At 39.2% G+C, this 19,349-nt stretch overlaps 1 protein-coding gene across 1 annotated transcript in view; it reads right to left on the minus strand.

Moving 5' to 3' along the window:
• LOC139372652 (uncharacterized) overlaps positions 1–19,349 on the minus strand; it is a 52,643-nt gene that overhangs the window by 5,176 nt on the left and 28,118 nt on the right. The gene's annotated exons all lie outside the window — the stretch shown is intronic.

A 19,349-nucleotide genomic window follows, 5' to 3' on the forward strand; every position in this document is an offset into this window, starting at 1 on the left:
GGCATCTGAAATTAATAAAACATTGCACTCTTTTAGAATTCGAAATGTGCTCCAAATGCAACGTGTGCTTAAACTGTACTGGTGATGTACTAGTGTGTACAACTTGATAACGTGGGATGTTGGAGGGAGGACAGTGAAATTTTGCTTATTTAGCCGCAATTGGTTGATCAATTCCGCAACGGGATTTAACTTCAAAGGTTCTACAACTGAACATTACTTGTCAATGGATATTATTGGAGCACCTATTGATTGGGTTTGCTTACTTATCACAGTGATGGAGTTCAGATCCAAAGATAAGTTGAAGTTAGAGTTTGGATTGGTCACAGCCTCTTTCAATGTTTCAACAATGTCACTGCCCTTGGGGATAGGTACTGTGGAGGTCGCATTGAACTCCAGTTCCAAATCCACCTCTGTGTTAGGATCCTGACCGAGACGAGGCACAGGTCTGCAGAGGGTCAAAAAGTTCATAGGTCAGGGTCAAGTCAAAAGGTGACTGAAAAAGTAAAGTTGTGCTAAAAATAAGGCTTTTTAGGTTCTAAAGACTTTATTGTCTAAATTAAAGAAAATGGTTTAAAAGTAGAATACAATATTACCTGAATTGAGTAACAGTCGTCTGAACGAAACTAAGCCCATATCTTTCTCGGAAGATTGTGTCACACTGTAAGGAGTAGGGGAGAGAAGAGTCAACTTTAATAGACTATCAAATAGTATGAGAGATCTTACAAACATAATATATATATAACATTATTAGGCCTATATATTTTAACAATCCCTTATTCCCGTAGCTCACCGATCATTAAGCCTAAAGTCATTGTCACTTGAGCCTTAGGTAAAGTCAATAACCACATCAACATAGACACAAATGAATGGTAGTATCTGGATTTCGAGGACTTACAATTGTAGTAATGGTTACTGATAGTGTTTTGAATTCTGTGCTTTGAGGGTCAGTCAAGGCTGGTACAAAAGCTTGCTGCAAGGTGACTTGTAATTCCACCACTGGAGGAGGTGCCGTTGTTATGGCAGTTGTAGCAGGAACAGTTGTTGTAGCAGGGGCATCTGAAATTAATAAAACATTGCACTCTTTTAGAATTCCAAATGTGCTCCAAATGCAACGTGCGCTTAAACTGTACTGGTGATGTATTAGTGTGTACAACTTGATAACGTGGGATGTTGGAGGGAGGACAGTGAAATGTTGCTGATGTAGCCGCAATTGGTTGATCAATTCCGCAACGGGATTTAACTTCAAAGGTTCTACAACTGAACATTACTTGTCAATGGATATTATTGGAGCACCTATTGATTGGGTTTGCTTACTTATCACAGTGATGGAGTTCAGATCCAAAGATAAGTTGAAGTTAGAGTTTGGATTGGTCACAGCCTCTTTCAATGTTTCAACAATGTCACTGCCCTTGGGGATAGGTACTGTGGAGGTCGCATTGAACTCCAGTTCCAAATCCACCTCTGTGTTAGGATCCTGACCGAGACGAGGCACAGGTCTGCAGAGGGTCAAAAAGTTAATTAGGTCAGGGTCAAGTCAAAAGGTGACTGAAAAAGTAAAGTTGTGCTAAAAATAAGGCTTTTTAGGTTCTAAAGACTTTATTGTCTAAATTAAAGAAAATGGTTTAAAAGTAGAATACAATATTACCTGAATTGAGTAACAGTCGTCTGAACGAAACTAAGCCCATATCTTTCTCGGAAGATTGTGTCACACTGTAAGGAGTAGGGGAGAGAAGAGTCAACTTTAATAGACTATCAAATAGTATGAGAGATCTTACAAACATAATATATATATAACATTATTAGGCCTATATATTTTAACAATCCCTTATTCCCGTAGCTCACCGATCATTAAGCCTAAAGTCATTGTCACTTGAGCCTTAGGTAAAGTCAATAACCACATCAACATAGACACAAATGAATGGTCATATCTGGATTTCGAGGACTTACAATTGTAGTAATGGTTACTGATAGTGTTTTGAATTCTGTGCTTTGAGGGTCAGTCAAGGCTGGTACAAAAGCTTGCTGCAAGGTGACTTGTAATTCCACCACTGGAGGAGGTGCCGTTGTTATGGCAGTTGTAGCAGGAACAGTTGTTGTAGCAGGGGCATCTGAAATTGATAAAACATTGCACTCTTTTAGAATTTGAAAGGTGCTCCAAATGCAACGTGTGCTTAAACTTTACTGGTGATGTACTAGTGTGTACAACTTGATAACGTGGGATGTTGGAGGGAGGACAGTGAAATGTTGCTGATGAAGCCGCAATTGGTTGATCAATTCCGCAACGGGATTTAACTTCAAAGGTTCTACAACTGAACATTACTTGTCAATGGATATTATTGGAGCACCTATTGATTGGGTTTGCTTACTTATCACAGTGATGGAGTTCAGATCCAAAGATAAGTTGAAGTTAGAGTTTGGATTGGTCACAGCCTCTTTCAATGTTTCAACAATGTCACTGCCCTTGGGGATTGGTACTGTGGAGGTCGCATTGAACTCCAGTTCCAAATCCACCTCTGTGTTAGGATCCTGACCGAGACGAGGCACAGGTCTGCAGAGGGTCAAAAAGTTCATTAGGTCAGGGTCAAGTCAAAAGGTGACTGAAAAAGTAAAGTTGTGCTAAAAATAAGGCTTTTTAGGTTCTAAAGACTTTATTGTCTAAATTAAAGAAAATGGTTTAAAAGTAGAATACAATATTACCTGAATTGAGTAACAGTCGTCTGAACGAAACTAGGCCCATATCTTTCTCGGAAGATTGTGTCACACTGTAAGGAGTAGGGGAGAGAAGAGTCAACTTTAATAGACTATCAAATAGTATGAGAGATCTTACAAACATAATATATATATAACATTATTAGGCCTATATATTTTAACAATCCCTTATTCCCGTAGCTCACCGATCATTAAGCCTAAAGTCATTGTCACTTGAGCCTTAGGTAAAGTCAATAACCACATCAACATAGACACAAATGAATGGTATTATCTGGATTTCGAGGACTTACAATTGTAGTAATGGTTACTGATAGTGTTTTGAATTCTGTGCTTTGAGGGTCAGTCAAGGCTGGTACAAAAGCTTGCTGCAAGGTGACTTGTAATTCCACCACTGGAGGAGGTGCCGTTGTTATGGCAGTTGTAGCAGGAACAGTTGTTGTAGCAGGGGCATCTGAAATTGATAAAACATTGCACTCTTTTAGAATTTGAAAGGTGCTCCAAATGCAACGTGTGCTTAAACTTTACTGGTGATGTACTAGTGTGTACAACTTGATAACGTGGGATGTTGGAGGGAGGACAGTGAAATGTTGCTGATGTAGCCGCAATTGGTTGATCAATTCCGCAACGGGATTTAACTTCAAAGATTCTACAACTGAACATTACTTGTCAATGGATATTATTGGAGCACCTAATGATTGGGTTTGCTTACTTATCACAGTGATGGAGTTCAGATCCAAAGATAAGTTGAAGTTAGAGTTTGGATTGGTCACAGCCTCTTTCAATGTTTCAACAATGTCACTGCCCTTGGGGATAGGTACTGTGGAGGTCGCATTGAACTCCAGTTCCAAATCCACCTCTGTGTTAGGATCCTGACCGAGACGAGGCACAGGTCTGCAGAGGGTCAAAAAGTTAATTAGGTCAGGGTCAAGTCAAAAGGTGACTGAAAAAGTAAAGTTGTGCTAAAAATAAGGCTTTTTAGGTTCTAAAGACTTTATTGTCTAAATTAAAGAAAATGGTTTAAAAGTAGAATACAATATTACCTGAATTGAGTAACAGTCGTCTGAACGAAACTAAGCCCATATCTTTCTCGGAAGATTGTGTCACACTGTAAGGAGTAGGGGAGAGAAGAGTCAACTTTAATAGACTATCAAATAGTATGAGAGATCTTACAAACATAATATATATATATATATAACATTATTAGGCCTATATATTTTAACAATCCCTTATTCCCGTAGCTCACCGATCATTAAGCCTAAAGTCATTGTCACTTGAGCCTTAGGTAAAGTCAATAACCACATCAACACAGACACAAATGAATGGTCATATCTGGATTTCGAGGACTTACAATTGTAGTAATGGTTACTGATAGTGTTTTGAATTCTGTGCTTTGAGGGTCAGTCAAGGCTGGTACAAAAGCTTGCTGCAAGGTGACTTGTAATTCCACCACTGGAGGAGGTGCCGTTGTTATGGCAGTTGTAGCAGGAACAGTTGTTGTAGCAGGGGCATCTGAAATTAATAAAACATTGCACTCTTTTAGAATTCGAAATGTGCTCCAAATGCAACGTGTGCTTAAACTGTACTGGTGATGTACTAGTGTGTACAACTTGATAACGTGGGATGTTGGAGGGAGGACAGTGAAATTTTGCTGATGTAGCCGCAATTGGTTGATCAATTCCGCAACGGGATTTAACTTCAAAGGTTCTACAACTGAACATTACTTGTCAATGGAGCACCTATTGATTGGGTTTGCTTACTTATCACAGTGATGGAGTTCAGATCCAAAGATAAGTTGAAGTTAGAGTTTGGATTGGTCACAGCCTCTTTCAATGTTTCAACAATGTCACTGCCCTTGGGGATAGGTACTGTGGAGGTTGCATTGAACTCCAGTTCCAAATCCACCTCTGTGTTAGGATCCTGACCGAGACGAGGCACAGGTCTGCAGAGGGTCAAAAAGTTCATAGGTCAGGGTCAAGTCAAAAGGTGACTGAAAAAGTAAAGTTGTGCTAAAAATAAGGCTTTTTAGGTTCTAAAGACTTTATTGTCTAAATTAAAGAAAATGGTTTAAAAGTAGAATACAATATTACCTGAATTGAGTAACAGTCGTCTGAACGAAACTAAGCCCATATCTTTCTCGGAAGATTGTGTCACACTGTAAGGAGTAGGGGAGAGAAGAGTCAACTTTAATAGACTATCAAATAGTATGAGAGATCTTACAAACATAATATATATATAACATTATTAGGCCTATATATTTTAACAATCCCTTATTCCCGTAGCTCACCGATCATTAAGCCTAAAGTCATTGTCACTTGAGCCATAGGTAAAGTCAATAACCACATCAACATAGACACAAATGAATGGTAGTATCTGGATTTCGAGGACTTACAATTGTAGTAATGGTTACTGATAGTGTTTTGAATTCTGTGCTTTGAGGGTCAGTCAAGGCTGGTACAAAAGCTTGCTGCAAGGTGACTTGTAATTCCACCACTGGAGGAGGTGCCGTTGTTATGGCAGTTGTAGCAGGAACAGTTGTTGTAGCAGGGGCATCTGAAATTAATAAAACATTGCACTGTTTTAGAATTTGAAATGTGCTCCAAATGCAACGTGTGCTTAAACTGTACTGGTGATGTACTAGTGTGTACAACTTGATAACGTGGGATGTTGGAGGGAGGACAGTGAAATGTTGCTGATGTAGCCGCAATTGGTTGATCAATTCCGCAACGGGATTTAACTTCAAAGGTTCTACAACTGAACATTACTTGTCAATGGATATTATTGGAGCACCTATTGATTGGGTTTGCTTACTTATCACAGTAATGGAGTTCAGATCCAAAGATAAGTTGAAGTTAGAGTTTGGATTGGTCACAGCCTCTTTCAATGTTTCAACAATGTCACTGCCCTTGGGGATAGGTACTGTGGAGGTCGCATTGAACTCCAGTTCCAAATCCACCTCTGTGTTAGGATCCTGACCGAGACGAGGCACAGGTCTGCAGAGGGTCAAAAAGTTCATTAGGTCAGGGTCAAGTCAAAAGGTGACTGAAAAAGTAAAGTTGTGCTAAAAATAAGTATTTTTAGGTTCTAAAGACTTCATTGTCTAAATTAAAGAAAATTGTTTAAAAGTAGAATACAATATTACCTGAATTGAGTAACAGTCGTCTGAACGAAACTAAGCCCATATCTTTCTCGGAAGATTGTGTCACACTGTAAGGAGTAGGGGAGAGAAGAGTCAACTTTAATAGACTATCAAATAGTATGAGAGATCTTACAAACATAATATATATATAACATTATTAGGCCTATATATTTTAACAATCCCTTATTCCCGTAGCTCACCGATCATTAAGCCTAAAGTCATTGTCACTTGAGCCTTAGGTAAAGTCAATAACCACATCAACATAGACACAAATGAATGGTCATATCTGGATTTCGAGGACTTACAATTGTAGTAATGGTTACTGATAGTGTTTTGAATTCTGTGCTTTGAGGGTCAGTCAAGGCTGGTACAAAAGCTTGCTGCAAGGTGACTTGTAATTCCACCACTGGAGGAGGTGCCGTTGTTATGGCAGTTGTAGCAGGAACAGTTGTTGTAGCAGGGGCATCTGAAATTAATAAAACATTGCACTCTTTTAGAATTTGAAAGGTGCTCCAAATGCAACATGTGCTTAAACTGTACTGGTGATGTACTAGTGTGTACAACTTGATAACGTGGGATGTTGGAGGGAGGACAGTGAAATGTTGCTGATGTAGCCGCAATTGGTTGATCAATTCCGCAACGGGATTTAACTTCAAAGGTTCTACAACTGAACATTACTTGTCAATGGATATTATTGGAGCACCTATTGATTGGGTTTGCTTACTTATCACAGTAATGGAGTTCAGATCCAAAGATAAGTTGAAGTTAGAGTTTGGATTGGTCACAGCCTCTTTCAATGTTTCAACAATGTCACTGCCCTTGGGGATAGGTACTGTGGAGGTCGCATTGAACTCCAGTTCCAAATCCACCTCTGTGTTAGGATCCTGACCGAGACGAGGCACAGGTCTGCAGAGGGTCAAAAAGTTCATTAGGTCAGGGTCAAGTCAAAAGGTGACTGAAAAAGTAAAGTTGTGCTAAAAATAAGTCTTTTTAGGTTCTAAAGACTTCATTGTCTAAATTAAAGAAAATTGTTTAAAAATAGAATACAATATTACCTGAATTGAGTAACAGTCGTCTGAACGAAACTAAGCCCATATCTTTCTCGGAAGATTGTGTCACACTGTAAGGAGTAGGGGAGAGAAGAGTCAACTTTAATAGACTATCAAATAGTATGAGAGATCTTACAAACATAATATATATATAACATTATTAGGCCTATATATTTTAACAATCCCTTATTCCCGTAGCTCACCGATCATTAAGCCTAAAGTCATTGTCACTTGAGCCTTAGGTAAAGTCAATAACCACATCAACATAGACACAAATGAATGGTCATATCTGGATTTCGAGGACTTACAATTGTAGTAATGGTTACTGATAGTGTTTTGAATTCTGTGCTTTGAGGGTCAGTCAAGGCTGGTACAAAAGCTTGCTGCAAGGTGACTTGTAATTCCACCACTGGAGGAGGTGCCGTTGTTATGGCAGTTGTAGCAGGAACAGTTGTTGTAGCAGGGGCATCTGAAATTAATAAAACATTGCACTCTTTTAGAATTTGAAATGTGCTCCAAATGCAACGTGTGCTTAAACTGTACTGGTGATGTAATAGTGTGTACAACTTGATAACGTGGGATGTTGGAGGGAGGACAGTGAAATTTTGCTGATGTAGCCGCAATTGGTTGATCAATTCCGCAACGGGATTTAACTTCAAAGGTTCTACAACTGAACATTACTTGTCAATGGATATTATTGGAGCACCTATTGATTGGGTTTGCTTACTTATCACAGTGATGGAGTTCAGATCCAAAGATAAGTTGAAGTTAGAGTTTGGATTGGTCACAGCCTCTTTCAATGTTTCAACAATGTCACTGCCCTTGGGGATAGGTACTGTGGAGGTCGCATTGAACTCCAGTTCCAAATCCACCTCTGTGTTAGGATCCTGACCGAGACGAGGCACAGGTCTGCAGAGGGTCAAAAAGTTCATTAGGTCAGGGTCAAGTCAAAAGGTGACTGAAAAAGTAAAGTTGTGCTAAAAATAAGTCTTTTTAGGTTCTAAAGACTTCATTGTCTAAATTAAAGAAAATTGTTTAAAAGTAGAATACAATATTACCTGAATTGAGTAACAGTCGTCTGAACGAAACTAAGCCCATATCTTTCTCGGAAGATTGTGTCACACTGTAAGGAGTAGGGGAGAGAAGAGTCAACTTTAATAGACTATCAAATAGTATGAGAGATCTTACAAACATAATATATATATAACATTATTAGGCCTATATATTTTAACAATCCCTTATTCCCGTAGCTCACCGATCATTAAGCCTAAAGTCATTGTCACTTGAGCCTTAGGTAAAGTCAATAACCACATCAACATAGACACAAATGAATGGTCATATCTGGATTTCGAGGACTTACAATTGTAGTAATGGTTACTGATAGTGTTTTGAATTCTGTGCTTTGAGGGTCAGTCAAGGCTGGTACAAAAGCTTGCTGCAAGGTGACTTGTAATTCCACCACTGGAGGAGGTGCCGTTGTTATGGCAGTTGTAGCAGGAACAGTTGTTGTAGCAGGGGCATCTGAAATTAATAAAACATTGCACTCTTTTAGAATTTGAAAGGTGCTCCAAATGCAACGTGTGCTTAAACTGTACTGGTGATGTACTAGTGTGTACAACTTGATAACGTGGGATGTTGGAGGGAGGACAGTGAAATGTTGCTGATGTAGCCGCAATTGGTTGATCAATTCCGCAACGGGATTTAACTTCAAAGGTTCTACAACTGAACATTACTTGTCAATGGATATTATTGGAGCACCTATTGATTGGGTTTGCTTACTTATCACAGTGATGGAGTTCAGATCCAAAGATAAGTTGAAGTTAGAGTTTGGATTGGTCACAGCCTCTTTCAATGTTTCAACAATGTCACTGCCCTTGGGGATTGGTACTGTGGAGGTCGCATTGAACTCCAGTTCCAAATCCACCTCTGTGTTAGGATCCTGACCGAGACGAGGCACAGGTCTGCAGAGGGTCAAAAAGTTCATAGGTCAGGGTCAAGTCAAAAGGTGACTGAAAAAGTAAAGTTGTGCTAAAAATAAGGCTTTTTAGGTTCTAAAGACTTTATTGTCTAAATTAAAGAAAATGGTTTAAAAGTAGAATACAATATTACCTGAATTGAGTAACAGTCGTCTGAACGAAACTAAGCCCATATCTTTCTCGGAAGATTGTGTCACACTGTAAGGAGTAGGGGAGAGAAGAGTCAACTTTAATAGACTATCAAATAGTATGAGAGATCTTACAAACATAATATATATATATATATATAACATTATTAGGCCTATATATTTTAACAATCCCTTATTCCCGTAGCTCACCGATCATTAAGCCTAAAGTCATTGTCACTTGAGCCTTAGGTAAAGTCAATAACCACATCAACACAGACACAAATGAATGGTCATATCTGGATTTCGAGGACTTACAATTGTAGTAATGGTTACTGATAGTGTTTTGAATTCTGTGCTTTGAGGGTCAGTCAAGGCTGGTACAAAAGCTTGCTGCAAGGTGACTTGTAATTCCACCACTGGAGGAGGTGCCGTTGTTATGGCAGTTGTAGCAGGAACAGTTGTTGTAGCAGGGGCATCTGAAATTAATAAAACATTGCACTCTTTTAGAATTCGAAATGTGCTCCAAATGCAACGTGTGCTTAAACTGTACTGGTGATGTACTAGTGTGTACAACTTGATAACGTGGGATGTTGGAGGGAGGACAGTGAAATGTTGCTGATGTAGCCGCAATTGGTTGATCAATTCCGCAACGGGATTTAACTTCAAAGGTTCTACAACTGAACATTACTTGTCAATGGATATTATTGGAGCACCTATTGATTGGGTTTGCTTACTTATCACAGTGATGGAGTTCAGATCCAAAGACAAGTTGAAGTTAGAGTTTGGATTGGTCACAGCCTCTTTCAATGTTTCAACAATGTCACTGCCCTTGGGGATAGGTACTGTGGAGGTCGCATTGAACTCCAGTTCCAAATCCACCTCTGTGTTAGGATCCTGACCGAGACGAGGCACAGGTCTGCAGAGGGTCAAAAAGTTCATAGGTCAGGGTCAAGTCAAAAGGTGACTGAAAAAGTAAAGTTGTGCTAAAAATAAGGCTTTTTAGGTTCTAAAGACTTTATTGTCTAAATTAAAGAAAATGGTTTAAAAGTAGAATACAATATTACCTGAATTGAGTAACAGTCGTCTGAACGAAACTAAGCCCATATCTTTCTCTGAAGATTGTGTCACACTGTAAGGAGTAGGGGAGAGAAGAGTCAACTTTAATAGACTATCAAATAGTATGAGAGATCTTACAAACATAATATATATATAACATTATTAGGCCTATATATTTTAACAATCCCTTATTCCCGTAGCTCACCAATCATTAAGCCTAAAGTCATTGTCACTTGAGCCTTAGGTAAAGTCAATAACCACATCAACATAGACACAAATGAATGGTAGTATCTGGATTTCGAGGACTTACAATTGTAGTAATGGTTACTGATAGTGTTTTGAATTCTGTGCTTTGAGGGTCAGTCAAGGCTGGTACAAAAGCTTGCTGCAAGGTGACTTGTAATTCCACCACTGGAGGAGGTGCCGTTGTTATGGCAGTTGTAGCAGGAACAGTTGTTGTAGCAGGGGCATCTGAAATTAATAAAACATTGCACTCTTTTAGAATTCGAAATGTGCTCCAAATGCAACGTGTGCTTAAACTGTACTGGTGATGTACTAGTGTGTACAACTTGATAACGTGGGATGTTGGAGGGAGGACAGTGAAATGTTGCTGATGAAGCCGCAATTGGTTGATCAATTCCGCAACGGGATTTAACTTCAAAGGTTCTACAACTGAACATTACTTGTCAATGGATATTATTGGAGCACCTATTGATTGGGTTTGCTTACTTATCACAGTGATGGAGTTCAGATCCAAAGATAAGTTGAAGTTAGAGTTTGGATTGGTCACAGCCTCTTTCAATGTTTCAACAATGTCACTGCCCTTGGGGATTGGTACTGTGGAGGTCGCATTGAACTCCAGTTCCAAATCCACCTCTGTGTTAGGATCCTGACCGAGACGAGGCACAGGTCTGCAGAGGGTCAAAAAGTTCATTAGGTCAGGGTCAAGTCAAAAGGTGACTGAAAAAGTAAAGTTGTGCTAAAAATAAGGCTTTTTAGGTTCTAAAGACTTTATTGTCTAAATTAAAGAAAATGGTTTAAAAGTAGAATACAATATTACCTGAATTGAGTAACAGTCGTCTGAACGAAACTAGGCCCATATCTTTCTCGGAAGATTGTGTCACACTGTAAGGAGTAGGGGAGAGAAGAGTCAACTTTAATAGACTATCAAATAGTATGAGAGATCTTACAAACATAATATATATATAACATTATTAGGCCTATATATTTTAACAATCCCTTATTCCCGTAGCTCACCGATCATTAAGCCTAAAGTCATTGTCACTTGAGCCTTAGGTAAAGTCAATAACCACATCAACATAGACACAAATGAATGGTAGTATCTGGATTTCGAGGACTTACAATTGTAGTAATGGTTACTGATAGTGTTTTGAATTCTGTGCTTTGAGGGTCAGTCAAGGCTGGTACAAAAGCTTGCTGCAAGGTGACTTGTAATTCCACCACTGGAGGAGGTGCCGTTGTTATGGCAGTTGTAGCAGGAACAGTTGTTGTAGCAGGGGCATCTGAAATTAATAAAACATTGTACTCTTTTAGAATTCGAAATGTGCTCCAAATGCAACGTGTGCTTAAACTGTACTGGTGATGTACTAGTGTGTACAACTTGATAACGTGGGATGTTGGAGGGAGGACAGTGAAATGTTGCTGATGTAGCCGCAATTGGTTGATCAATTCCGCAACGGGATTTAACTTCAAAGGTTCTACAACTGAACATTACTTGTCAATGGATATTATTGGAGCACCTATTGATTGGGTTTGCTTACTTATCACAGTGATGGAGTTCAGATCCAAAGATAAGTTGAAGTTAGAGTTTGGATTGGTCACAGCCTCTTTCAATGTTTCAACAATGTCACTGCCCTTGGGGATAGGTACTGTGGAGGTCGCATTGAACTCCAGTTCCAAATCCACCTCTGTGTTAGGATCCTGACCGAGACGAGGCACAGGTCTGCAGAGGGTCAAAAAGTTAATTAGGTCAGGGTCAAGTCAAAAGGTGACTGAAAAAGTAAAGTTGTGCTAAAAATAAGGCTTTTTAGGTTCTAAAGACTTTATTGTCTAAATTAAAGAAAATGGTTTAAAAGTAGAATACAATATTACCTGAATTGAGTAACAGTCGTCTGAACGAAACTAAGCCCATATCTTTCTCGGAAGATTGTGTCACACTGTAAGGAGTAGGGGAGAGAAGAGTCAACTTTAATAGACTATCAAATAGTATGAGAGATCTTACAAACATAATATATATATAACATTATTAGGCCTATATATTTTAACAATCCCTTATTCCCGTAGCTCACCGATCATTAAGCCTAAAGTCATTGTCACTTGAGCCTTAGGTAAAGTCAATAACCACATCAACATAGACACAAATGAATGGTCATATCTGGATTTCGAGGACTTACAATTGTAGTAATGGTTACTGATAGTGTTTTGAATTCTGTGCTTTGAGGGTCAGTCAAGGCTGGTACAAAAGCTTGCTGCAAGGTGACTTGTAATTCCACCACTGGAGGAGGTGCCGTTGTTATGGCAGTTGTAGCAGGAACAGTTGTTGTAGCAGGGGCATCTGAAATTGATAAAACATTGCACTCTTTTAGAATTTGAAAGGTGCTCCAAATGCAACGTGTGCTTAAACTTTACTGGTGATGTACTAGTGTGTACAACTTGATAACGTGGGATGTTGGAGGGAGGACAGTGAAATGTTGCTGATGAAGCCGCAATTGGTTGATCAATTCCGCAACGGGATTTAACTTCAAAGGTTCTACAACTGAACATTACTTGTCAATGGATATTATTGGAGCACCTATTGATTGGGTTTGCTTACTTATCACAGTGATGGAGTTCAGATCCAAAGATAAGTTGAAGTTAGAGTTTGGATTGGTCACAGCCTCTTTCAATGTTTCAACAATGTCACTGCCCTTGGGGATTGGTACTGTGGAGGTCGCATTGAACTCCAGTTCCAAATCCACCTCTGTGTTAGGATCCTGACCGAGACGAGGCACAGGTCTGCAGAGGGTCAAAAAGTTCATTAGGTCAGGGTCAAGTCAAAAGGTGACTGAAAAAGTAAAGTTGTGCTAAAAATAAGGCTTTTTAGGTTCTAAAGACTTTATTGTCTAAATTAAAGAAAATGGTTTAAAAGTAGAATACAATATTACCTGAATTGAGTAACAGTCGTCTGAACGAAACTAGGCCCATATCTTTCTCGGAAGATTGTGTCACACTGTAAGGAGTAGGGGAGAGAAGAGTCAACTTTAATAGACTATCAAATAGTATGAGAGATCTTACAAACATAATATATATATAACATTATTAGGCCTATATATTTTAACAATCCCTTATTCCCGTAGCTCACCGATCATTAAGCCTAAAGTCATTGTCACTTGAGCCTTAGGTAAAGTCAATAACCACATCAACATAGACACAAATGAATGGTAGTATCTGGATTTCGAGGACTTACAATTGTAGTAATGGTTACTGATAGTGTTTTGAATTCTGTGCTTTGAGGGTCAGTCAAGGCTGGTACAAAAGCTTGCTGCAAGGTGACTTGTAATTCCACCACTGGAGGAGGTGCCGTTGTTATGGCAGTTGTAGCAGGAACAGTTGTTGTAGCAGGGGCATCTGAAATTGATAAAACATTGCACTCTTTTAGAATTTGAAAGGTGCTCCAAATGCAACGTGTGCTTAAACTTTACTGGTGATGTACTAGTGTGTACAACTTGATAACGTGGGATGTTGGAGGGAGGACAGTGAAATGTTGCTGATGTAGCCGCAATTGGTTGATCAATTCCGCAACGGGATTTAACTTCAAAGATTCTACAACTGAACATTACTTGTCAATGGATATTATTGGAGCACCTAATGATTGGGTTTGCTTACTTATCACAGTGATGGAGTTCAGATCCAAAGATAAGTTGAAGTTAGAGTTTGGATTGGTCACAGCCTCTTTCAATGTTTCAACAATGTCACTGCCCTTGGGGATAGGTACTGTGGAGGTCGCATTGAACTCCAGTTCCAAATCCACCTCTGTGTTAGGATCCTGACCGAGACGAGGCACAGGTCTGCAGAGGGTCAAAAAGTTAATTAGGTCAGGGTCAAGTCAAAAGGTGACTGAAAAAGTAAAGTTGTGCTAAAAATAAGGCTTTTTAGGTTCTAAAGACTTTATTGTCTAAATTAAAGAAAATGGTTTAAAAGTAGAATACAATATTACCTGAATTGAGTAACAGTCGTCTGAACGAAACTAAGCCCATATCTTTCTCGGAAGATTGTGTCACACTGTAAGGAGTAGGGGAGAGAAGAGTCAACTTTAATAGACTATCAAATAGTATGAGAGATCTTACAAACATAATATATATATAACATTATTAGGCCTATATATTTTAACAATCCCTTATTCCCGTAGCTCACCGATCATTAAGCCTAAAGTCATTGTCACTTGAGCCTTAGGTAAAGTCAATAACCACATCAACATAGACACAAATGAATGGTCATATCTGGATTTCGAGGACTTACAATTGTAGTAATGGTTACTGATAGTGTTTTGAATTCTGTGCTTTGAGGGTCAGTCAAGGCTGGTACAAAAGCTTGCTGCAAGGTGACTTGTAATTCCACCACTGGAGGAGGTGCCGTTGTTATGGCAGTTGTAGCAGGAACAGTTGTTGTAGCAGGGGCATCTGAAATTGATAAAACATTGCACTCTTTTAGAATTTGAAAGGTGCTCCAAATGCAACGTGTGCTTAAACTTTACTGGTGATGTACTAGTGTGTACAACTTGATAACGTGGGATGTTGGAGGGAGGACAGTGAAATGTTGCTGATGAAGCCGCAATTGGTTGATCAATTCCGCAACGGGATTTAACTTCAAAGGTTCTACAACTGAACATTACTTGTCAATGGATATTATTGGAGCACCTATTGATTGGGTTTGCTTACTTATCACAGTGATGGAGTTCAGATCCAAAGATAAGTTGAAGTTAGAGTTTGGATTGGTCACAGCCTCTTTCAATGTTTCAACAATGTCACTGCCCTTGGGGATTGGTACTGTGGAGGTCGCATTGAACTCCAGTTCCAAATCCACCTCTGTGTTAGGATCCTGACCGAGACGAGGCACAGGTCTGCAGAGGGTCAAAAAGTTCATTAGGTCAGGGTCAAGTCAAAAGGTGACTGAAAAAGTAAAGTTGTGCTAAAAATAAGGCTTTTTAGGTTCTAAAGACTTTATTGTCTAAATTAAAGAAAATGGTTTAAAAGTAGAATACAATATTACCTGAATTGAGTAACAGTCGTCTGAACGAAACTAGGCCCATATCTTTCTCGGAAGATTGTGTCACACTGTAAGGAGTAGGGGAGAGAAGAGTCAACTTTAATAGACTATCAAATAGTATGAGAGATCTTACAAACATAATATATATATAACATTATTAGGCCTATATATTTTAACAATCCCTTATTCCCGTAGCTCACCGATCATTAAGCCTAAAGTCATTGTCACTTGAGCCTTAGGTAAAGTCAATAACCACATCAACATAGACACAAATGAATGGTAGTATCTGGATTTCGAGGACTTACAATTGTAGTAATGGTTACTGATAGTGTTTTGAATTCTGTGCTTTGAGGGTCAGTCAAGGCTGGTACAAAAGCTTGCTGCAAGGTGACTTGTAATTCCACCACTGGAGGAGGTGCCGTTGTTATGGCAGTTGTAGCAGGAACAGTTGTTGTAGCAGGGGCATCTGAAATTGATAAAACATTGCACTCTTTTAGAATTTGAAAGGTGCTCCAAATGCAACGTGTGCTTAAACTTTACTGGTGATGTACTAGTGTGTACAACTTGATAACGTGGGATGTTGGAGGGAGGACAGTGAAATGTTGCTGATGTAGCCGCAATTGGTTGATCAATTCCGCAACGGGATTTAACTTCAAAGATTCTACAACTGAACATTACTTGTCAATGGATATTATTGGAGCACCTATTGATTGAGTTTGCTTACTTATCACAGTGATGGAGTTCAGATCCAAAGATAAGTTGAAGTTAGAGTTTGGATTGGTCACAGCCTCTTTCAATGTTTCAACAACGTCACTGCCCTTGGGGATAGGTACTGTGGAGGTCGCATTGAACTCCAGTTCCAAATCCACCTCTGTGTTAGGATCCTGACCGAGACGAGGCACAGGTCTGCAGAGGGTCAAAAAGTTAATTAGGTCAGGGTCAAGTCAAAAGGTGACTGAAAAAGTAAAGTTGTGCTAAAAATAAGGCTTTTTAGGTTCTAAAGACTTTATTGTCTAAATTAAAGAAAATGGTTTAAAAGTAGAATACAATATTACCTGAATTGAGTAACAGTCGTCTGAACGAAACTAAGCCCATATCTTTCTCGGAAGATTGTGTCACACTGTAAGGAGTAGGGGAGAGAAGAGTCAACTTTAATAGACTATCAAATAGTATGAGAGATCTTACAAACATAATATATATATAACATTATTAGGCCTATATATTTTAACAATCCCTTATTCCCGTAGCTCACCGATCATTAAGCCTAAAGTCATTGTCACTTGAGCCTTAGGTAAAGTCAATAACCACATCAACATAGACACAAATGAATGGTAGTATCTGGATTTCGAGGACTTACAATTGTAGTAATGGTTACTGATAGTGTTTTGAATTCTGTGCTTTGAGGGTCAGTCAAGGCTGGTACAAAAGCTTGCTGCAAGGTGACTTGTAATTCCACCACTGGAGGAGGTGCCGTTGTTATGGCAGTTGTAGCAGGAACAGTTGTTGTAGCAGGGGCATCTGAAATTAATAAAACATTGCACTCTTTTAGAATTCGAAATGTGCTCCAAATGCAACGTGTGCTTAAACTGTACTGGTGATGTACTAGTGTGTACAACTTGATAACGTGGGATGTTGGAGGGAGGACAGTGAAATGTTGCTGATGTAGCCGCAATTGGTTGATCAATTCCGCAACGGGATTTAACTTCAAAGGTTCTACAACTGAACATTACTTGTCAATGGATATTATTGGAGCACCTATTGATTGGGTTTGCTTACTTATCACAGTGATGGAGTTCAGATCCAAAGATAAGTTGAAGTTAGAGTTTGGATTGGTCACAGCCTCTTTCAATGTTTCAACAATGTCACTGCCCTTGGGGATAGGTACTGTGGAGGTCGCATTGAACTCCAGTTCCAAATCCACCTCTGTGTTAGGATCCTGACCGAGACGAGGCACAGGTCTGCAGAGGGTCAAAAAGTTCATTAGGTCAGGGTCAAGTCAAAAGGTGACTGAAAAAGTAAAGTTGTGCTAAAAATAAGGCTTTTTAGGTTCTAAAGACTTTATTGTCTAAATTAAAGAAAATGGTTTAAAAGTAGAATACAATATTACCTGAATTGAGTAACAGTCGTCTGAACGAAACTAAGCCCATATCTTTCTCGGAAGATTGTGTCACACTGTAAGGAGTAGGGGAGAGAAGAGTCAACTTTAATAGACTATCAAATAGTATGAGAGATCTTACAAACATAATATATATATAACATTATTAGGCCTATATATTTTAACAATCCCTTATTCCCGTAGCTCACCGATCATTAAGCCTAAAGTCATTGTCACTTGAGCCTTAGGTAAAGTCAATAACCACATCAACATAGACACAAATGAATGGTAGTATCTGGATTTCGAGGACTTACAATTGTAGTAATGGTTACTGATAGTGTTTTGAATTCTGTGCTTTGAGGGTCAGTCAAGGCTGGTACAAAAGCTTGCTGCAAGGTGACTTGTAATTCCACCACTGGAGGAGGTGCCGTTGTTATGGCAGTTGTAGCAGGAACAGTTGTTGTAGCAGGGGCATCTGAAATTAATAAAACATTGCACTCTTTTAGAATTCGAAATGTGCTCCAAATGCAACGTGTGCTTAAACTGTACTGGTGATGTACTAGTGTGTACAACTTGATAACGTGGGATGTTGGAGGGAGGACAGTGAAATGTTGCTGATGTAGCCGCAATTGGTTGATCAATTCCGCAACGGGATTTAACTTCAAAGGTTCTACAACTGAACATTACTTGTCAATGGATATTATTGGAGCACCTATTGATTGGGTTTGCTTACTTATCACAGTGATGGAGTTCAGATCCAAAGATAAGTTGAAGTTAGAGTTTGGATTGGTCACAGCCTCTTTCAATGTTTCAACAATGTCACTGCCCTTGGGGATAGGTACTGTGGAGGTCGCATTGAACTCCAGTTCCAAATCCACCTCTGTGTTAGGATCCTGACCGAGACGAGGCACAGGTCTGCAGAGGGTCAAAAAGTTCATTAGGTCAGGGTCAAGTCAAAAGGTGACTGAAAAAGTAAAGTTGTGCTAAAAATAAGGCTTTTTAGGTTCTAAAGACTTTATTGTCTAAATTAAAGAAAATGGTTTAAAAGTAGAATACAATATTACCTGAATTGAGTAACAGTCGTCTGAACGAAACTAAGCCCATATCTTTCTCGGAAGATTGTGTCACACTGTAAGGAGTAGGGGAGAGAAGAGTCAACTTTAATAGACTATCAAATAGTATGAGAGATCTTACAAACATAATATATATATAACATTATTAGGCCTATATATTTTAACAATCCCTTATTCCCGTAGCTCACCGATCATTAAGCCTAAAGTCATTGTCACTTGAGCCTTAGGTAAAGTCAATAACCACATCAACATAGACACAAATGAATGGTCATATCTGGATTTCGAGGACTTACAATTGTAGTAATGGTTACTGATAGTGTTTTGAATTCTGTGCTTTGAGGGTCAGTCAAGGCTGGTACAAAAGCTTGCTGCAAGGTGACTTGTAATTCCACCACTGGAGGAGGTGCCGTTGTTATGGCAGTTGTAGCAGGAACAGTTGTTGTAGCAGGGGCATCTGAAATTGATAAAACATTGCACTCTTTTAGAATTTGAAAGGTGCTCCAAATGCAACGTGTGCTTAAACTTTACTGGTGATGTACTAGTGTGTACAACTTGATAACGTGGGATGTTGGAGGGAGGACAGTGAAATGTTGCTGATGTAGCCGCAATTGGTTGATCAATTCCGCAACGGGATTTAACTTCAAAGGTTCTACAACTGAACATTACTTGTCAATGGATATTATTGGAGCACCTATTGATTGGGTTTGCTTACTTATCACAGTGATGGAGTTCAGATCCAAAGATAAGTTGAAGTTAGAGTTTGGATTGGTCACAGCCTCTTTCAATGTTTCAACAATGTCACTGCCCTTGGGGATAGGTACTGTGGAGGTCGCATTGAACTCCAGTTCCAAATCCACCTCTG

The sequence above is a fragment of the Oncorhynchus clarkii genome, chromosome 18 (assembly GCF_045791955.1).
Source record: "Oncorhynchus clarkii lewisi isolate Uvic-CL-2024 chromosome 18, UVic_Ocla_1.0, whole genome shotgun sequence".
Classification (NCBI taxonomy): domain Eukaryota; kingdom Metazoa; phylum Chordata; class Actinopteri; order Salmoniformes; family Salmonidae; genus Oncorhynchus; species Oncorhynchus clarkii.